The sequence below is a fragment of the Amblyomma maculatum genome, chromosome 10, assembly GCF_055883805.1.
Source record: "Amblyomma maculatum isolate TAMU_Amacu chromosome 10, ASM5588380v1, whole genome shotgun sequence".
NCBI lineage: Eukaryota > Metazoa > Arthropoda > Arachnida > Ixodida > Ixodidae > Amblyomma > Amblyomma maculatum.
This window is the reverse complement of record NC_139353.1, coordinates 178915225-178937177: the sequence shown is the minus strand read 5'-3', so window position 1 is coordinate 178937177 and position 21953 is coordinate 178915225.

Here is a 21953-nt window from a genome sequence, read left to right as displayed (position 1 = left end):
CGAGGATATTGAGGCTAAATCATTCATTAGTAATCTGTAGGATCACATTCGTGTCACCATACCTACGCCTTGCAATAAGCGGAACGGAACAAGACAGAAATCCTAATCAGGAAAGGTGCCACAATCTCCTTCGGCCTCCCTACGTGCGCACCCGCCAAGAGCATTCTAAATGTAGGGATTTCAAACAGACTAGACGAGGTCATTCAGGCTACCAAAGTAGAGCAACAGCAGCGACTTCTACGCAGCCGATTGGGGTTAAAAGATAGAAAAATTAAGCTTCAAGCCTCGAGCAATGCTCAAGCACAAAGAGGATATCGCAATATACCGTGTAGGGTTATTCGTTTTCGGGTTTTATATTTTTTTCAAATTCGGGGGTAAAAATCGGGCGTTATTTTTCGGCTTGATAATAGGGGAGAAATGGGGTTTTTCGTGGGAAAATTCCGCAATTCGGGTTTTATCGGGTTAAATTTGCAAACTAATAATTTATTAGATTTGCTGTAACCGATGGGTAACAATTAGGGCTAGATTTTGGGCTGCTTTCAAGAAAATATTGGAAAATGTGGCGTTTCTTTGGTAATTAATTATTACTCGCAGTGAGAGGCAACGGTCAGTTTTGAGAAAAGAAACACTTTATTCACGAGGGCTGGTCATCGACGTTCTACACGTCCTTATTAACATACACAATCGTCTGCATGCGCAACGTCTCGGTTTCCATTCGAGACCTGTCTGGTCTCTTCAGGTACCTTAGCTGAGAGAACGTTCGCTCAACGTCACAGCTGCCATCAGCTAGGCACAACAATAATAACGCTGCATATTCTAGCCTTGGGTAACGCACAGTTGCGTCGTTCCAAAAGTCCATCACTTCAACAGCTTCATTCGTGGGGCTTGCTTCCAGCAAGTACTGGTTGAACTCCTCGCGAAGCGAGCCTATATCATCCATCACGGAATTAAAGAGAGGTCGGTAGTCATCAAACGACTGACTAAGCAGCCGCTTCTGGAACGGATCGAGTACGGCTCCCAGTTTCCACAATGTCAACTTGTTTTCTTCTTTGTCTGAGACGTTCCGCTTCAAAGTGCAGTCCCATTTTGTGGAAATTTTGGCGCAAAACTCTTCACAACAAGTTTTTACTAATATGACACTGCTCTTAGGCAACATAGACAAAACCCCTTTCGCCCGATCACTTGTACCGATCATCGTGGATAGCTCGTTGACAGTCTACTGTAGCTTGACGTTTACGAGGCGATCGAAGCTTGGCATAAGGAGTTCTCCGCTTTCAAGCGTTTTCTGGACATCTAAAAGAGGCTCGAGTGCATCTCTCATTAAGACTGCCTTTGCATAAAGAACCTCTTTTTCAGAAAGTATCGCTCGAATAGCTTCCGCTTTGGTGCTATCATGCGAGCATTAAACAAGTTCTGTTAATGAGCTCTACGTTTCTATGGCGACAACAAGCCGCTTTGTAGAAGCTTTGCCATCTGTTCCGAACTACAGAAGGAGGCTTCTTTGCATCAGCGCCAAACAGACTATTAGAGGCACATATTTCGATTACTTTTGGTGCATCTTGTTAGCGTGCTTAAATAATGCTCCAAACTTGATCACTGCGGATCGAACATCAGACACGCAAGGTGACAAAATCGCATGGTCAACGCTCACATGAATCAAATGGGCTAGGTCCTTTAGATGCAAGATGTGAATCGCTTCAGCTTCGCAGATCTCACGTACCATTTTTCGCATGTACTCCGCGGAATCTGTGGCTACGGCTACAACATCCTTCCACGTCTTGCCCACAGTAAGGAGAGCCTTGCCGACTACCCGGGCCACTGTGTAGCTGTTCGAAGCATTAACTCTGTCGACGTCGACTAAACAAACCTGCTTCTTTTTTGCTTTTGGACTATAATAGCACATCAGAGTGTTAATGGTAGGCACTCCGGTTATGTCATTGGATTCGTCGACGATAACACTCACTTTAACGGCTTGCATATCATCACGGATTTTCGCCGTGTACTTGCCAAAAGCTTCTTTCAGGTATTTAATCCAAAGTCGCTGTCCAGTCGGCATAGTTTTAGCGGCCTTGCAGTATTTGCGTACGAAATCCCCCAGAGGTCCGTCCGCCTGATGCATGCTGATTTCACTGTACGCCAGGGCACGAACGGAGTCGTGAATCACGCCATCCGCTTCATTTTCTTTCGCACGCTGCCTACAGGAAACATCGAAGAGCGTTGGCTGAGATGTTCCCGCCTTTTCAGCTTCTTGGACCGCCATCTTCAATTTCTTATGACGCGATGACACGAGATGCTCGCGAATTCGGTCGTAGGGCTTCTTCGCTGGATCAGTGACCATCTCGGTGTTGCAGTGCTTGCACACCAGCGCGCGGCTGCCTTCAGAGTATTTTGTTGTAGTGTGCAAATCCTAGTGTTTTTTGCACCAATCATCCAATGTCTTTCGTTTTCTTCCCATCTTGAACGCTAGTCAGCAGTGCTGCGAATGCACGATGTCTAAATATCGCCGCTGCGAGTGCCCCAGCTACCGGCGCTGTGTTCGGGACTCCGACGTTAGATGGCGCCACGGGGCCTGCAATGAACGATTGTCTGTCTGTCGGCCGCTTTGGCCGCTTGTCGGTTGCGCACCAACCGGAGGCACAGCAATTTCATGGGTACAGTTGTTTCAGAAATCGGGAAAAATCGGGTTTTACCCGATATTTTAGGAACACGCTCGGGGCGCAAAAATCAGGTAAAATCGGGTTTTACCCGAAAATGAATCCTAAACAAACGTAAGGATCAAAACTGGGATAAACTTCAATTGACATCGTGGGACCTTTCGGCTAAGGTACTAGTAGTTGGTGCTTTGCGATACCACTTATTGACTATTACAGCATGTGGCCGGAAGTTTGCTTCATAACCACCATCAGAACGACAACAGTTCAATAGTTGCTGCTAGAGGTTCTCAAGAGATTGAGTCAGGTGATATAGATCACAATTGTCATCCAAAGATCCGCAAATTTTCCTTCACGAATGGGGAATACGCCACTGCTTCTCTTCGGTTTACCAGCCAATGGACCTGTAGAGCGATTTACTAGGGTTTTCAAGGCATACGTTCAGCTGGCTCTGTGCGAGCGACGCGCCTTAGGTACAGGTATCATCCACTACCTCAGTGTCTACTGCTGTTCACCACAAGCAACGACAGGAAACGTCCCGGCCATCCTGCTTCATACATGGTCGGATGCCTCGCACAAGACTTAACACCGTGGTCCTGCCGGATCAGTGTTTGTCACCATATCCTTGAAGAACGCTTAAGCACTTACGCCAGCGGTTAAAGGAGAAGCAAGCCAAGTACAAACGTTATGCAGACCAGCGGAGTGTAGCCAGGCACCGGGACCTTGATTGGCGACTACTTTCGGAGGAAGGCATGCTAATTTTCTTAGTTTTCGGCGGCCCAGGCGGGACCACTAGGCCAATTGTTAGGCCTAGCAGAACAAGGATGCTTTAAGCGGTGCGTGCCCACAAAGAACATGAACAACACGATGGAGACGGTGGAGGGAGAGACTATCGACCCCGCGGAGCTAATGAAGGGTGCGTTGTTTAGCAAAAAGACAGGCCGCGTAGTTCTCCTAGAAGACGAAACGCGAACCGCGACCAGAAACGAGAAAGAGCGCCGGACTAAAGGTCGCAAGGCTGTAATCGGAAGAAATTTAGAGCATAATCGGGAGAGAAGCTGACCACGAACATGCCGATTGATGCCGACGCCCCCAGGGCGGAGTCAGCAGCCTAATAGCAGGTGGAACAAATGAGTTGGCGGAATCGATTGCCCACGCCGCTGGCATTGAACTCAAGGACGCCAAGAACATCTCGGCATATATAAAGCAGCAATCCATACTAATCGCCGCTACTAGGGAAGAGCGTGGACGAAGTTACGCAGCTTTGCGCGGAGTTCTTCAGTGCAGCGAAAACATCGAAGTGAAGGACTATCTCGCATGCCTGAAGATTGCGGCAAGGGAGTCGTGCACAATGTTCACCTAGGCTATTCCAACGAATAGCTATTGCAGCGAATAAGCAGGAGGAAGGAGAACCCTCCTGTTCTCCGCGTTGGCAGAAAAAAAGCAAACTCCAAGACCGTACTCATATCAGAAGGTGCCGACCTGGGTGTATACCTATCTCCCTTCGCGCACAGATGAGTCTCATACAAGAACAAATATGAAGTGTTCTACGCGTGCGGCCGCATGGGGAACCTAGAGGGCGGGTGTCCGGATCTGACAAATTAAAGGTGCCGCAGTGGCATAGAACATCAGAAAGAACGTCCTTGCAAACCCCGATGCCAGCTGTGCGGAAAGAGTCACCCCCTCGGCAACATGCGATGCCGCGAGATATTAGAACCCCTTATATCCCCAAAAACGACGATGGGAGAGAAAACATGATCAGAAGGAACAACTGAGGATGGCTGATAACGCAAGACTGCAAGTGCGAGGTATGCCCAAGAACCAGAAATGGCAAAGGGGAACCCGTCTACTAAGGAGGAAATCGAGATCAAACAGCAAGGACTGCCACCACTTCACAGCCAAAGAGGGAGACTTCCCAAGGCTGTAGGAAGGAGCCACCGCTAACTATAGGTGACGCCGCTCAGGCTCCGATACCATGGGCCGATCCAGCTCTAGAAAGCGCTGCAGTTGGAGGCTCTTGACTGGCTCCACCATGGGCAACAGCTCCGGATAGATTGCACGGGACTTCAAGATGTTGTGGGGCCCACCTGCACGCAGACGCAGTCCGAGCGGAGATCGAAAAAGAATAAGCTTCTCGGTTAGCAGATCCCAGTTAAATAGGGAGGCAGACGAGAAAGTACAAAAACTAGAAAAAGTGATTCGAGAACTCAAGAGCATGCTAAGCGCGCTCACCACAGATATTTAAAATGTAGAAATGAAGAAGAGTACCCCTCCTCCTTCACCGAGGAGCCAACAAGTACTTCTATAAAAGGTACAGAAACAGATGCCCCAGCCTACGCCTACAAAGGTCGTAGTAGCGCGCCTTCAGCCGAGTGGTAATGAGGAGGCGAAAATGATTATAGAAACAATCAGGCCACCCCCGCAAAAACGTAAAGGGGATGAGACGAACCCTCTGGTGACATTATAAAGGAGCCTATACGCTAAGCAAGAGGCGACATTTGAAAGAATAGAGACCCTCTTCATCCAATTAATGTTTGCGGTAAATCATATGCAGACGCAATTCACCACGAAGGAGACGCCTTCGTAGAGAGGCTAACCTCATTACAAAAACGGAAACCCAAATGCAACAAAATGGACAGGGGCCGTAAAAAGGAAAACTCTGGTGTGGAAGTGGAACTGCCTCAGCTTCCAATGAAAGCGAGCTCTCGTGCCACGAAACCTAGAGCAGAGCGAAGAAAAATCTTTATTCGTTCAGGAAACTGGAAAAGGTTTACCTAAGTTATGGGGATATCAGGTGTTCCACAGTGACCTGGGAGAAACATCCCGTGTCTCCACACTAGTTGAAAGGAACATAGTGGCAGCCCAGCATGAGGTCAACTCACGTGGCATCGAAGCTGTCTTAATAGAAATGATCACTGGTTGCAAGGAAGAGCCTAGTCTCTTCCTCTTAAACGTGTACAGCACCCCCGCAGAGAAAGATACATTTCCGCGCCCTCTTCCGCAAAGCGATCAGAACGGCAGGAAACAATCCTCTCTATAGTAGGAGATTTCAATGCCGCCCAACCAAGAATGGAGCTACAGTAGACACGACCCCAAGGATAGGCAACTATGGGAGGACATAGATGAGCTGGGTCTCACCCTCCTGACGGACCCTAGCTTTTCGTCCAGGATGGGAAATAGCGTCTGTACAGACACCACCCCGGAACTAACCCCTGGGAAAGACACAGGTGACTCGGTCTGGAAAAACAGTTCAGAATTTCGCAATGACCACTTTGTTCTGGTGCTCACCTTCGGCGAAGGAGTTCAAACACTTCGCTTCAAAAAGCACAAAAACACCGATTGGGACAGGTTTACGCAAATCCGGGAAAACGGCGAATCGGGACTTGAATTCCAAAACGTAGACATATGAGCGGAGACGCTTTAAAAACACGGCGAGGCAGAGGCTGATAAAACTTTATTCACAATAAGTGGCAGGAATAGGGAAAGTCAGCTAGCGTGTCGCAGGCCGTGGAGATTGTTGCAGCGCCGCCCCATTCGACAGCCTTCTACTGAATTCCAGGGTCATCGCTAGACCTTAGCTTGTCCCAAGCTTCTCTAGAGGGATCAGACAGCGTTCTGAGGGAGGCTTATGGGCTTTGGAGGCCCAGAGCATATGCTCGAAGTTGTCTTTCCCCCGACAAAACCGGCAGAAGGGATTCATATCCTTATTTACAAGTTTTTATATGTACTTTGGGTTGGGGAGGGTCCCTGTCTGTAGCTGTCTCCATATGACTTGTTGTCTTGTCAGCGTTTTATAGGGTGGTGGGAGTGTTCTTATAGCTTTTTAATGTGCAGTGATATCGTGGTATGATATGGCTGCCTCACCGAAGGGTTCCGGGTCCTGATTTTGCACCATCGCTCGACCGGCTAATTCTCGAGCCATCGTTGAGCCGCCTCATTAATCCATATTAATTCGATCTCTCTCAAGAAAGAAAATTATTTCAGTGAGTATTTCTGAAGCGGGATTGGAGACTCTATCTCTATCAAAGTTACTGATCGCCAGTTTGGAGTCGCTTACTATGATTGTTGCATTAGTAAAGGCGATGACCGCGGTGATGGCGGCCTCCTCCGCCGCTAGGGGTCTGGATGTAGAAATAGTCTCTGCCATAACGAGTCTCGCTGGGTTAATACGTCGAGAAAGCAACCAAAAGTCTACGAAAAGACGATGCACCGGTGGTGGTTGACAGGGAACTCCTTCACATGTGGGAAGCGAAACGCGGCATGGAGAGGCGTCTCCGGTCACAATGATATTACAGGAACCTTAGGCGAAGGATACCAAGATATAATAGAGAGACTGAAGATTGCGCAATAAAACGCTGCGAAAACTGGTGTAGTAGGTACAACAAAATAGATAGGAATATGAGCCTCGCCAATACGTGGAGTCTACTCAGACACTTGCTTGATCCTGACAATTGAAAACAAAATCGGGCATAAGACTGACGAGAGCGAGACACGCGTTCAAAGGCATGGAAGAACTCCTGGCGAAACTAATTAACATGTACGTAGGCGACACGCAAAAATTCCCCATGCCGGATTACGAATGAACCTGAAACGAGGCCGTAGACATGCCGATCCGGAGGCGGACGTCGGCGCCGAAAAAGTAGGCCTAAAAACGAAATTGGCTCAAAGCCCGACAAAATCACAAAAAATGTTCTCCGAAATTTGGACTATAACAGCATCCACACGCACACGAAATACATGCGCGCCATATTGGACAGAGGCCGCCTCCCACAACAGTGAAAGATGGCAAACGTAGTTTTGATACCAAGACCAGACAAACCTGCGAAACTAGAAAACTTGCGACTAATCTCTCTAACATGTATAAGGAAATGGCTAGAGCGTGTAGTCCAAACGCGACTAACGCGTTTCATGGAGCCTAATGACCTGTGGCCGCACGAAGTGGTCGGGTTCCGGCCCGGACTGTGCACACAGGACGTAATGCTCCGCTTAAGACACATCATAAAAAGCGAAACCAGAGACGCGAGGGTACTACTAGGTCTAGACCTGACAACCTTCAATACTGTAAAACACACGGCGATCTTTTCTGGCGTCAGGGAATTGGGACTCGAAAAGAGAACGTACGACTACGTAGAAGACTTCCTGTCGGGTAGAACGATAAATTTGAAGTTTCAGGGCCTTGAATCCTCCACCGTCGAACTAGGAAGCAGGGGTACGCCGAAGGGTTAGATGCTGTCCCCGTTCTTTAATGTGGCCAAGCGAAACCTCAAGGCAGAACTGAGGAAGGTGGAAAACTTGAAATTCAGAATGCACGCGAACAATGCCAAACTCAGGGTCACCCAGGGGAGAGACGCAAGTATCGAGGTGCGCTTGCAGGTGACGGCGGAAAGGAGCCTCTCGTGCTCTCCGCAAAATTCGCAACTATTTATCCGCAACCTGAAGGCGCTCTGGTGCAAGCGCCAGATAAACATCAACATAACAGTAGACTCGCAAACAGTATCGAAAGTCAGATTAGGACCATAAATAGAAGCCGATAGGTACAATGATACCACGGGTAAGAAGCTGCCACGCAACTCACGGGACTGTTCAGGAGACTCGCACTCAGGCTCGGGGCCTTAAGGAACGAAGCCTCCTGAAACTAACGTAGGCTTATATCACTAGCCGCATATACAACGCCATACCATTCCTAAACATCAGATCGGACGAAAAACAGAGGATAGACGCACTCACCAGACGTTGCGCGAATAGAGCTCTGGGACTACCCATCTTGACCTCGACTGAACGTCTGCTCGAATTGGGAATGCCCAACAACTGGACAGAACTATCGGAAGCTCTGCTCATGGCGCAATGAGAAATATTGAGCAGAACCACCACGAGCAGAGCCATCCTAGGTTGGGTGGGACTGAAATCAGATAGAGGAATGAGCGACAAAGTGGACATTCCACGAAGGTGTCGCAAATACATAATATTGCGCCCTACCTAAAAACATGCACACTACATACAACAAGGAGAGGAGACAAAAAGCTCCGAGACGCTCCCAAAGAAAGCGGGTAAAATGAAGCCGGAGAAGGCAGCCTACGTCGACGCGGCTAGCGAGAAGTCGGGGTCTTTGGTGGCTGAGGTCGTCAACGGTCGTGGTCGCGTCCGCGTCCAGCCGCTTCCAGTAGCAGCCGTGTCTGTTAGCAGCCGAATTCTAGACACGGGCGAAGAAATTGCAATAGCACTCGTTTGCGTTGGATTGTGCTTGATAAATGAAGGGTGGCTGCACAACCACTGCCACCAAAGGTCGTGTGATGTGGGAGCGAGCGCCACCGGAATAGGTTTGATTAGGCCCATTGTCTGCATCACCTGTGTTTAGCCTGAGAAAGCCAGGCGGTTCCCGTTCCCGAATGATGGATCGACATTCCCAGAATTTTCAATGTCGGACTTTCGTGCGGGGGATTCCACATAGTTGGAGACGGATCGCCGTCGCAACGAGTTTACGGCGACCCCAGCGGTTGGCGCCCCACGTGAACATAGTTTTGCTCGTGGACTGCTCTAAGCCAAGAGATTTAACATAATTGGCTGTAATACCCAAGGCTGCCTGTAAGGCTGCCACTGGAGTCATCAGCTCACGTTGTGTACTTCACACCATAATAATGATGCCAGTATAATGAAGGCAAGGACGAGAAGCAGAAGAGGACGAAGTTCCTGTCTCGCGCTCGGACCGTACGTCCCTGGACGTCGCCAACACCAGGATCTCTGTGTTACCGGCTCTGCAGCTTTCACACGCCTTTTTTCCAACGTGACATCTGGTGGAGGTGCTGGGTGATCGTTCATGTACCGGACACCCCTTTCAAGGTGCAACTGCAGCCAAGGACCCACTCCCAGGGTAGAAACGCCTTCCCACCAGGGCAGCCGGCGACTACGTGGCCTATCTCCCGAATTCAGTACGCTTCCTGATTTACGGTCTACAAGCACACAGACTATCACTATGAACACACAAGAGATAGCTGCGAATGTCCTGCTTCACCAGCGAGAACCCCTCGCTTTCATGGTCTCCCCCATAAAGACGCTGAGGACTGGCTGGACCAGTTCCGTAAAGATAAGGCCGATCTTCTACTTCAAAATCGCATTCAGCATCCGAAGGAAAGATGTACGTGGAGGAGCGTCTCTTGCGTAGTTGTAAGTGTTTTCACCTATGCCGAGATCTTGTGGGCTATCTAGTACTGCTTTGTGTTTGACGTTATCAAAACCTTTTGCTAAGTCTAGGGAAATAATAACTCGCGCGCCTATAGTATGCACTTAGATGATCTGAGATTTACAAAATAACGAAACCCATGGCGTAAACGGAGCCTCTGGCTTACGGAGACCAGAGCGCTGGAGCAACACACTAGCAGCAGTCCAAATTAAAGCTACCGCTTACTGGAACATCCTTTAGTTTGCCACAGCTATTGATCCCGTTTCTTGCAAGAGGAATGAATTTCTCGTGGCGACCCCTCAAATGTAATTCCGCGACCTCGGCGCTCGCAGAGTGCATGACGCATTTGAAAGCTGAAGCGGATCAATCAGCAGGACATCGGAATGTTGAGCTCCAACGAGATGATAGTGTCGGAAGGAAGCGCAGCTTTGCTTGCGGCCGCTGATAACACCTAGCCACCTTACTTGTTAAGACTTCTCCGTACGGTCGTTTTTAAACGGTTGTAAGAGTAAGGCATCCAATCTACCGGGACATGAAAGGGGGCAACTCATTGCCTGTTTTGGCGATTTATTACGTTGCTTCCCTGTTACATTGTCACGGGTTCTTTCGTTACCCGGACGGCAGTCCAGAAGGACAAGGTCAAGGACGGGGTCGGGGCGCTGAGCCGCAGGAGGCAGAGAAGAGGCGCTTGACCAGGAAAGGCAGCGGCGGCCCAAAACCACGAGCACTCCGCACGATCTTTGTATTCTTCCCTTTCGCAACTGACTCGGATAGCACGGGTGACACTGCTCCTCCCTCTGTAAGGCGCATCGTCCCGATGCGCGTTCCTGCGTAATTGAAACGTTGAAAGAAGCAGCTGAAAGGTTCAAAACGCTGGGACCTCCAGCAAGGCCGGTGTCTCCAGCAAGGCGACGATAATCGTCCGCTTGCGTAGCCAAGGCTCGTTCTATGTTCGCCGCCTTAGTTAAAAATTGTGCCACTGTAGTCGGCGGATCTCGAATAACCCCGCCGAAAATGTCACTCTTGACGCCCCGCATGAGTGCGCGCACCTTTTTTTCCTTGCTGGCATGGGGGTAGGCCCGGGCGATAAGTCTTAAGACGTCTTGAACAAAACTTGTCATTTTTTCACCAGGTCGTTGTACTCTGGTTTGCAGAAGGTCTTCTGCTCGCAATCGCCGATATTGATTGGCGAACGTCCTTTTGAGCTCTTCCGTAAAGACGTCCGAGGACGTAAACGAGGCCTAGAGGGTTTCTAACCGGTGCCGAGCAGTACTGTCCAGGCAAAAATACAAATTGTGTAAAGGGTTTTCGGCATTCCCACCATTGTGGCGGGCCACACGTTTTTACTGTTCCAACCAGTCCTCTACATCTGCGGAGGCATGGCCATGGAACGTGGCAGCCGTACGAGGAGTCATCGGTACGTATACTACGGAGGGTGCGAGAAACAAGTCCGTCTGCTGAAATTGTGTCGTGGTACTCCGGGCCATAGTAAGTCGTGGAGAGCCGGAGTTTGGCAACAGGCCAAATTCGGGAGCAAGCCCTTGGAGTTGCCGGCTGGCGCGTATCTCGGCCTCCTCGTCGAAGGGGCGGCGACTGAGACTTGGGGGCGACTCAGAGTAGCGGGTGTTGAGGGGCTGTGCTGCATTAACCCCGCACCTCCACCAGAATGTAACGCGTTCTTTCGTTACCCGGACGGCAGCCCAGAATGACAAGGTCAAGGATGGGGTTGGGGAGCTGAGACGCAGGAGGCAGAGAACAGGCGGTTCACCAGGCAAAGAAGCCATGGCCCAGAATCATGTGCACTCCGCCCAATTTTCGTCTTCTTCCCTTTCACAGCTGACTCGGTTAGCACGGGGGACAACATTATAATGTAACTGACATGCCTTCCGTTCAACCTTTCCTTGAGTGTTTACATGCCGGGTGGTTTAAGCAATCTTTATCAGCGTCAATGCTGCGCAGGTCTCTTGTGATTCTGAAATGTTCGTCATTCTGCAGATTTATGCGCCGCATAGTTCAGTGCGCACGTACTGCGATACCAGAACAGCTAAAATTGAGAAATTAAAATCCTTAAAGCTACCCCGCAAACTTCGATGCTTATTATAGGTTCGGTACATTGGTGATACCAGCCAATCGCCAGCCATAAGATTAACCACGCTTCGATGGCAATTATTTACCGGCGATAGCAATTTTTACGTTTAGGAAAAGTATCAATAGAAAGAGCAGATAGGCTACAGAAGTAAGAATAATACAAAATATTGTTACTTAGCTGTATTCGCTGTTCGTGATAAGGACGAAGAAGTGAGACAGACTCCGAGAAGACGACGACGCTCAGTGTTGTGAAGTCGGTGCCCTCATCTCAAGTATTCCTAGAATAGGAAATCACGTCAATCAAGGCAGACTGAGGTCTCTCTAACCAGGCTATGCTGTCGTATTCCGCCCCTAAATTTCTATATGTACAGGACTGGTTTGGCGCTTTATCCTGTCTGCGCATTCTGCGGGGAACCGGAAACAATAGATCATTTCTTGATATTTTGCCGCCGTTTTACCGTGATGAGAAAACGGTATTTAGAGAAGCCGTTACAACAGCTTGTTCTTAATTTGAGCAGCCAAATTTTATTATCGTTCGGTGCCACCATGCTTGGGTACAGCCGCTGGCCTGTTTTTAACGCCATTCAAAACTTCATAATAGAAACAAAACGTCAAACTTGCTAATATGCTTTGAAGTTTTAATCTGTATATATAAATCTTACTACTCTCCTACTGCCTGCGTTAGTATGTACTCTTTTTTGTTTTGATTTTTCATATTTACATTTCCTTCTCTATTCCCTAGCATTTATTTTTATTTATTTTTTCGATGTAGTTATACATCTCAAAATCTAATATCTCTGCACCCCAATTCTTGGCCGATCCCCCTGTGTGGTTATGTGCCATCAAATTAGAGGAGAACAACAACAACATCAACGTACGTTGTGCGGACAGCTTTCGGACTGTAAATATTTCACGTAAAATCTCTTGGTGGAGGTGAATCTATTCGATCCCCTGTCACAAGCTGGATCTCCGCAGCGGCCGCCACATTGGAGCCCCTACAATTACTACAGAAGCCTCTACCTCTACAGCCGCATCACCTGCTGATGTCATGGCCCACCCCCGTGACCCCGGAACCTTCTGCGGGACCGACGACGTCATCGTGAACGATTGGCCAGCCCTATAAGAGCGCGTGAGCGAGCACAACAGGTGGGATGCCACACTGATGCTCGCGAATGCAATATTTTACTTGGCTGGGACCGCGCGGGTGTGGTTTGCAACCCACAAAGCCGAGCTAACATCTTGGGATATCTGCAAACAGAATCTCAACGACCTGCTCAGAAAGCCTATTGGCCGCCACATCGCCGCCAAGAAAGCGCTCGCCTCTCGCGCCCGAACGTCTCCGAAATCTTATCTAACTTATATCCAAGACGTCTTGTCTCTATGCCGCAAAGTCGACCAAGGCATGCCTGAGGAGGATAAAGTCGGCCATATAGTAAAAGGCGTTGCCGACGATGCTTTCAACCTCCTGTTGTGCAGGGATTGCTCCACCGTGGACTCTGTGCTGCAGGCGGGCCGACGTTTCGAGCCGGTGAAACAGAGGCGCATATCTCAGCGTTTCGACCGGTTGCCGAACACGGCTGCTAGCTCCTGTATCGATATCCCGACTCCTCGACCGCCTAGTAATGACAGCACTTTGACACGCACTGTCCGCCAAGAGCTTGAGGCAATGACTCCAGCGGCCTCGCTGTCGCATACACCCGACAACACCCTGGCTACTATATAACTTATTAAGGCTATTCACCAAGAGGTTGCGAATATAGGCCTCTTGTTTACCAGCGCCACCGACACCGTGAATTCAGGACCTGCCCCTCAAGTAATTGCTGCTGCCTCAACCAACGTCGGTTTCTGGCCCCGATATCGTTACCGCAACCCAAATGAATGGCGTACCCACGACAATCACCCCATCTCTTTTACTTGTTCTCGCATTGGCCACATTTCCCGTCACTGCCGTAGCCGCTGGTACACGCCATCTCGTCAGTACACCTACGTCGACCGCCGCGGAGACTATGCCCCTCGCTATTCCTCACCTCGCCCCGACCAGACCCGAGCTGACCCCGGGTCCATTGTCCATGCTGCCAACCGTTCACCATCGCCGCAAACACGATGTTCGCGTTCTCCTCTTCCTCGCCGCAGTTCGGTACCGACCTATTCTGGCCACGTACCGGAAAACTAGCCAATGCAGCTCCCGGAAATGACGCTGAATTTATGACCCGGATCGAAAAACCTCTGATGATCCCTGCCCTACAAAATAACCGTATCGACGTCTTTCTGGATGGAGTTCCCGTTTCTGCTGTAATTGATACAGACGCCCAACTGTTCGTTCTCAGCTCCTCATTTCGCCGCCGCCTCAAGAAAGTCCTTACGCCAGCCTTCTCGTCCACAGTTCGCGTCGCCAATGGTAGCCCTGCTGCCGGGGTTGGCATGTGTACGACGCGAGTTACAATTGCTAGTGTTGTTCACCGTCCTACATGAATGCCCCACGACGTTGTGCTTGGCATTGACTTTTTAACAGCCCACTCTGCCCTTATTGACTGCTCTAGCGGCCTACTTCGCTTGGACCTTCCGCTGTGCTCTGAAGACCCCTCCTGCTCACCGCGCCTTCGATCAGCACAGTTTAGCCGCCTTCCTCCTGAAACTGCTGTTTACATCCCTATGCAGTCATTTCCACCCGTCCCAGATGGCGACTATCTCGCTTGTCCCATTACTGATGTCATGCTGCAGCGGCACGTCACCCTTCCTCATCTAATTGTGCTCATCTCCCAGAACCGCACCACTCTCTCTGTACTTAACTTAAGCGTTTCAACTCAAGTTCTGTCCGAGGGAATTTCATTATCTGCGCTGTCCCCGATGACCGATTGTGCCATTTCAGCTGTGTCTACAGATAATCCAACTGCCTTCCCTGTCAACAACCCCTCGTCGTCCACATCGCGACCTGATCCGCTTAACAGCATGACTGCAGCTTATCTGCAGCCTGAATTCGCCGCTGAGTTACACAAGCTTTTGTTTACCGAAAGTGACCTTTTTGACTTCAGTACCCGCCCATTGGGTCAAACGACAGTTGTCACCAACCGCATTGACACCGGGGACGCCAGTCCTATTCACAGGCGGCCCTATCGTGTTTCGCTTGCCGAGCGACGAGTCATTCAAACGGAAGTCGAAAAGATGTTAGCGAACGACATAATCGAGCCTTCCAGTAGCCCCTGGGCATCCCCTGTCGTGTTGGTCAGGAAGAAGGATAACAGTTGGAGATTCTGCGTTGGCTACCGTCATTTGAATAAGATCACCAAAAAAGATGTATATCCTCTTCGCGCATCGACGACGCGCTTGATAGCTTGCATGGAGCCAACTACGTTTCGTCCATCGACCTTCGTTCCGGCTACTGGCAAATTTCTGTCGACGAGAGAGACCGTGAAAAAACAGCGTTCATCACCCCTGATGGCCTCTGTCAATTTAGTCATGCTTTTTGGCCTTTGCAATGCCCTAGCAACCTTCGAACGCATGATGGACTCTTTGCTCAGAGGCTTCAAGTGGACCACTTGTTTGTGTTATCTTGACGATGTAATGGTTTTCTCCTCTACATTTGACAGCCATCTCATTCGCCTTTCTACAATCTTTTTGCTTTTTCACCGAGCCGGACTTCAACTAAACTCCAAGGAGTGCAGCTTCGGTCACCGAGAAATCAAAGTTCTTGGTCACTTACTTAATGCTTCCGGCGTTCAGCCTGACCCTGACAAGATTCGTGGCGTCAAAGATTTCCCACGCCGCGTTCATCCAGCGATGTGCGAAGTTTTATTGGTCTATGTTCATATTTCCGACGAGTTGTCCCAAATTTCGCCCCTTTGCTCGTCCTCTCCCCAACCTCCTCAAGAAAGACGTTTCATTCTCTTGGGGGCCTGAACAAGTTACAGCTTTCTCAAAGCTCATTACTGCCCTCACTACTCCACCCGTCTTGGCCCATTTCAACCCATCCGCCAATACTGAACTCCGCACCGACGCACGTGGCCATGGCATAGGCGCTATACTCGCTCAGCGACAACACGGCAGTACAAGGGTGATTGCGTATGCCAGCCGCCTCCTCTCAACACCCGAACAAAATTATTCTATCGCAGAGCGAGAGTGCCTGGCGCTTATCTGGGCTATTACAAAATTCCGCCCTTATTTGTTTGGCCGCCATTTTACTGTGATAAAAGACCTTCATGTCTTGTGCTGGCTCTCCTCTCTCAAAGATCCTACTGGCCGTTTGGGGCGCTGGGCGCTACGATTACAAGAATATACCTTTTCCGTCGTCTACAAGCCCCGCCGGCTTCACCAAGATGCAGATTGTTTGTCACGTCATCCCGTCGACTCCCCTAGTCCTACCGACTCTGGAGATGACGCATGTGTCTTGTCTCTCTTGGCCTTTTCTAACATTTCCGACGAACACCACTTAGACCCTTCGTGCATTCCATTATCCTCCGTCTTACCTCCGACCGCCCTGATCCATCTTTCGCCTTATTTGTGCTCCACGAGAACACCCTATACCGACGTAACATGCGACCAGATGGCACAGACCTTTCGCTCGTCGTTCCCCAACACCTGCGTTCCTCCATCCTTGAACAGTTCCATGATGCTCCCACGGCTGCCCACCTGGGTGTCTCTCGCACATACGACAGCCTGCGCTAACGTTTCTACTGGCCGGGACTCTACCGCTCTTCCAGTTTCCACCTCGGGGAACAAATGGATCGCTGTCGCCACCGATTACGCTACTCGGTACGCTATTACCCGAGCCATCCCAACCAGCTGCGCCACAGACGTCGCTGACTTCGTTCTAGAAAACGTGATTCTTCATCATGGTGCTCCTCGTGAACTACTAACTTTCCGTGGCAGCTGTTTCCTGTAGCGAGGGGTTGAGGAAATTCTCCGTTCGTGCTCCGTCCGCCACAAATTCACCACCGCCTATCACCCCCAGACCAACGGCTTCACGGAACATCTAAACTGTGCCCTCACAGACATGCTGGCCATGTATGTGTCTGACGACCATCGAGATTGGGATGTTCATATCCCCTTTGTGACATTTGCCTACAATTCATCTGTCCATTCTACCACTGGGTACTCCCCATTTTACGTATTATTTGGCCGACACCCGTTACTGCCCTTCGACACCTCCCTACCCGCGACAGACGCCACCAGTACTCACGCCAGTGATGCTGTCGCCCGCGCTCATGATGCCCGCCGGATAGCTCATGCCAGGCTCTCTGTATCCAAAGACTCCCAAAAGTTGCGCTATGACCGTCACCGCCGTGATGTCCACTACACTCCTCAATCTCTCGTCTTGCTGTTTCTCCCGCGCCGTCGAGTGGGCTTGTGTGAAAAACTTTTGCCTCGTTACACAGGCCCTTACCGTGTTTTTGCGCCCGGTGATCGACGTCACCTACGAAGTTGAATCTGTGTTTCCGAAGTCCCCGTCCACAGCGCCAACCTCCGATATAGTGCATGTGTCCCGTCTGAAGCCCTATTATCAACGTTCTATTTCGCTAACGTAGACCGCACCGGGACTGTGCTTTTCCCGCGGGGGAGGGGGGGGGGGGGTGTAGTGTTACTTAGCTGTATTCGCTGTTCGTGATGAGGACGAAGAAGTGAGACAGACTCTGAGAAGACGACGACGCTGAGTGTTGTGAAATCGGTACCCTCATCAACGTTAGTTGTGCGGACAGCTTTCGAACTGTAAATCTTCCACGTAACAATATTACAGCAGTAGGACCACTGGCGCAGTGGTTAGCACTCAGGAATCTGAAGGGCAGGAGCGTTTTGTTTTTCATTTGTGTAGCGAGAGCTCCATTGACCTCAGTCTCGCCATTTTACCGTGCCTCTCCGTGCCAGTCCGAAGAGCACGTGTCTGTTCGAGGAAGATATCTCGACAGTTGGTTGAGGCGAACGACAACAGCGAGCTGCAAGGACAAAAGGTTCGTTCGAACGTTGTGACGGCGGTTTGCCCTGGAGTTCTGCCTAGAGACGATGTCATACCACTAGAAGTCTTCTACACCCGAATGGGAATGAACAACGACGAGAGGCAAGGGGTGCCCATACGTGAAGTGACTCCCCTATGGTATAAATAAAGGTGAAACCTTAGAGTAAACTACTATGTGCAAAAGCTATGTCTTTACTTTCAAGCCGAAGCTTAGCGTAGCGATGCAGATCGCTCTCGCGTAACTCCAGGTTCAACAACAAGCTCAATCACAGCTAAATTTTTATTAACTGTCCGGGTCGTTTTAAATGTTATAACAATATGTCGAGCTCTCTTCATCTCTCCAAGCGACCAAGGCTGGCGAGTAATGCAGAGTTAGCCTCTATGAGAACCACCCACGGTTTCGTGTAGTTTTGCTTTGCCCAGTAAACCGATATATACATTTTGTGTACATTTTTAACATATTTTGCAATAGACAATTTCTTGCCAAGTCACGAACTTCATCCGAAGAGAACATAGACCTAGACTGGTGTTTCGCGCTTGCAAATCGATGCAATTAAAAAACTAAACAACGCTGTCTGAGAAAGTGCATTGGTGTGATTTGCAAATCGATGCAATTAAAAAACTAAACAACGCTGTCTGAGAAAGTGCATTGGTGTGATTGCTAACAGCCAAAAAAGAAACATACGAAAACTGCTCTTCTGTGGCCCCGCCAAGCTTCTTTGTTTTTTTTTTTTGCATTGAAATATTTAGGTTCGCCTTTCGCCTTTTTACTTGCGTGATAGAAGTGTGCGTACAATTTCGAAACAAAAGTTATAACTCAGGTAAAGAACTCAGACAGCTTCTGGGATCCGTAATTACTGTTAGCACATGTGATTGCGTGAATTCATTGGGGTGATGATACCTGCTTTTCCTTTTGCTGTCTTTTCTGCGATATAAGGAATTTCAATCTAGTAAGATTGGTCGTTATGTTTTGATAAGCTGGCATTTTATCGATTCAAGACAACCTCATCTTTCTCAATCTGCCTTTAAACAGTATCTTTCCCGCGCTGCGAGTCACCTTCGTCATCAGCTTCATTCGATCACAAGTGACTCCTTTAATAAGAGGACGCGGACACTTGCACATGCGTAACACATTTTTTAAACTTGGCCGCATTCTCTTAGGCAGTCATGGCGCATCCGCTAATAACACTTCGCCCTGATCGAAGTCGAAGCTGTGTGAAATAGCAGAGGTAGATATTAAGGCTTGCCGTCTGTGCTCTGGGCGTTGAACAAGATTCTTCGACTAACACTTTGTCGTTAATTGCCAATGCGCTCATACTAATTCATACTTAAAATCCCTACTGTTATCTCTGGCATGTTGCTTCTTTTTTTATTCCGTTTTGTATTCCTTGGCTTTAAATTTAGGCCCCTGACCCGATGACCACCGGGTTAGTCTCGAAGAAGTTTTATTGGAGCGAACTAAAGCGCAGTTCCCGCGGTCTGTGCACGGTAATGAGCCCAGATAGTTACAAATTGAGGACCCTTAAACTGGGAGTTTAACTTTCAGTGGCCCCACGGTGAAGAATGTCGGTCATGCCATTGCCTTGCTTAAGCGGCTGCTGTTACCTTACAATCGGAGTTGCCATATTTATAGAAAACAGCTATAATTCTACAAAATCTCAGTCCGTTTAGTTTAGACTGTTTCATTACGATGTTTCTCACAAACCTTGTTTAGCCTTACGAAGTTGTCTCACAAAGTATAGCCATGCCATTTTCGGAGTCGCGCGGTGATTTATGTTACAATTCCCAGTTGGTACCAGTTGATTTTTATTGCGTTCCAACTGCGAATTATTCCATTGTACCTCTTTGAAGATGTTCAAAAGGAAGGCTAGCTAGCGAGGCATTCGTGATGGACGCCTGGCGTGTAGGATGATCTGCTCATATATGAGGCCAACGTTTACAACATCATCTTTTATTCAATGCATCTGTATGTGTTTCTTTATTCTCCCATTAAATGCCTGCGCCTATGGTAACTCGCTTGAGCGGCCTGTTGGCCGTTAAACATTTAGCGTCTATAGTGATTTCATCTAATTTTACAGCGTAATGGATTGCACGAAAAAAAATTATATTAGTTCTGCATGCAGGATGCGAATTACTCATGGCTGGCAATGCAAACACGTTACGGAAGCGGCCACTCAATGTGCGCTAGTATGGTATTGGAACAACCATGGCATGGGTCAAGTACGGCGTGGGTACGGCATGGATCAGGTAGTCATTGAAACACTAAGGAGAATATAAGACATAAAAAAACAATATTAAAAAAGCAAACAAATATGTCAAGTGTAGTTAAACGCGAAAAGAATAAATCAAATAAACAAAACTATGACACTTCAAGTTTTCGTCTTCACAGCACATGTAGACAGCCTTAAGCGCCCACAGTTATTTTTTTTACACCATAAGGTTTATTGGTTTGTTTAGTTGAGGAGAGTTGAGTAGAGCCGACGTTCTTTTTTTTTCGAAGAGTTTGCCACAAGGCATAAGCTGAGAAAGGGGGAATGGGATGCAGGAGATAGAAAGTTAAAAGAAGGAGTGCAGCCGACGTTCTTAGGGGATTAATTGTGCATTGCGTACGTGCTTCAGCTATTGGCCACAAATCGTTGGGTAGAAAACAAAGATGACGGTGGAAAAGGTGCACTTGCTGGAGCAAGGCTGTCGCTGTAAGTACAGTACATCGCGCTTAGCGTTTTGAATTGAACATTTTGGCTTTAGAATCTGTAGGTGCAAAGAGGACACCAGTGTACTAGAGTTGACGCAACCATAGCTGCTTGCAGAGCCTCTAAACAGCAGTCAGCGTGACGTCTTTATGGTTGCCCTAGTCAAGGTGCCTTAGCCCCACAGGTTCACAGTTGAGGTCTATTATCGCTATCGAAGTCATTATACGCCCCTAACTACGTCCACAATAAAAAAGGCCCTACCAAAGGTTCGAAATTTAAACTGTCTTGCACCCCATATGCCGGTCCATTCTTAACTGAACACGTAACATCGTTTGTTACCCCTAGCTACGTTTTATCTCCCTTGGAATACATAGCGTAATATTACGCTGCGACAAGCGCTTCGTACACTGCATCATAAACTCTTATCGTGATAGAATATTATGATTAATTCCCTTTTTTCTCTCGTAGTCATTGTGATGTTTTCTTGCGTATGCATTTTGACTGTCCACCTCGCAAACTTATTTCAGCCGTTTTCTCTAGCTTGGTAGTTTTATAGGAAACGACTCGTGGTTAATGTGGGAAGTCCACCTTAACTGAAAACGAGACTGAAGAAGCATAAACACCTAAGATTGTTACGGAGCGTATAGCGAAACTAGAAAGACAGAAGCCTACACAACAGAGCTTCAAGAAAAGCAGTGGGGTCAGATAAGCGACCGCATGAATGGGCAACAAGGGTGTAAAAAACGTGGCAAATGCTCACACACCTACTATACCTTACATAGGCAAAATCGACGCAAAAAAGTCAGCTCGATAGAATTATCCACAAATAATAGTGCACCACAAAGGACTTCTTGCTAGAACTATAGAATTCATATATCTCAGCAAGGCCTCTTGGAATCAAGTGCCAGATTACCGAGGACTCCCAGATCCAGAGCTAGATTCAGAAATCATGGAGTCAGAGGTTCGCTCCGCTATGGGACAGCTCCGCACCACGTTCGCGGTAGGCCCGGACGAGGTCACAACGAAAATAATAAGGGCTTAGACGCAAAATCAGTAGAGGCAAACACGGGGCTCATGAAGAAGTACTAGAACGAGGGCCAAATCCCCAAGCCTGAAGACATGCGAAGAGGAATTTTATTCCAAGCTAGGCAAGAAACTAGACAAAGAAAATATTTGCCCAATCTTGCTCATCTGCATAGGGAAGCGCATGGAGCATGCGGTCCTAAACAGCCTGCAGAAGTACGCACAGGACAAAGAGATCTTTCGACAACTATCCTAGGTTTCAGAGCTAATATATCCATGCAGGATGCCGTGCTTTAGCTCAAATAAAATCAGACGTCGTAGACAGTGGAAAGGGCATGGTCATCAAAGCAGTGCTAGGACTAGACCTCAGCAAG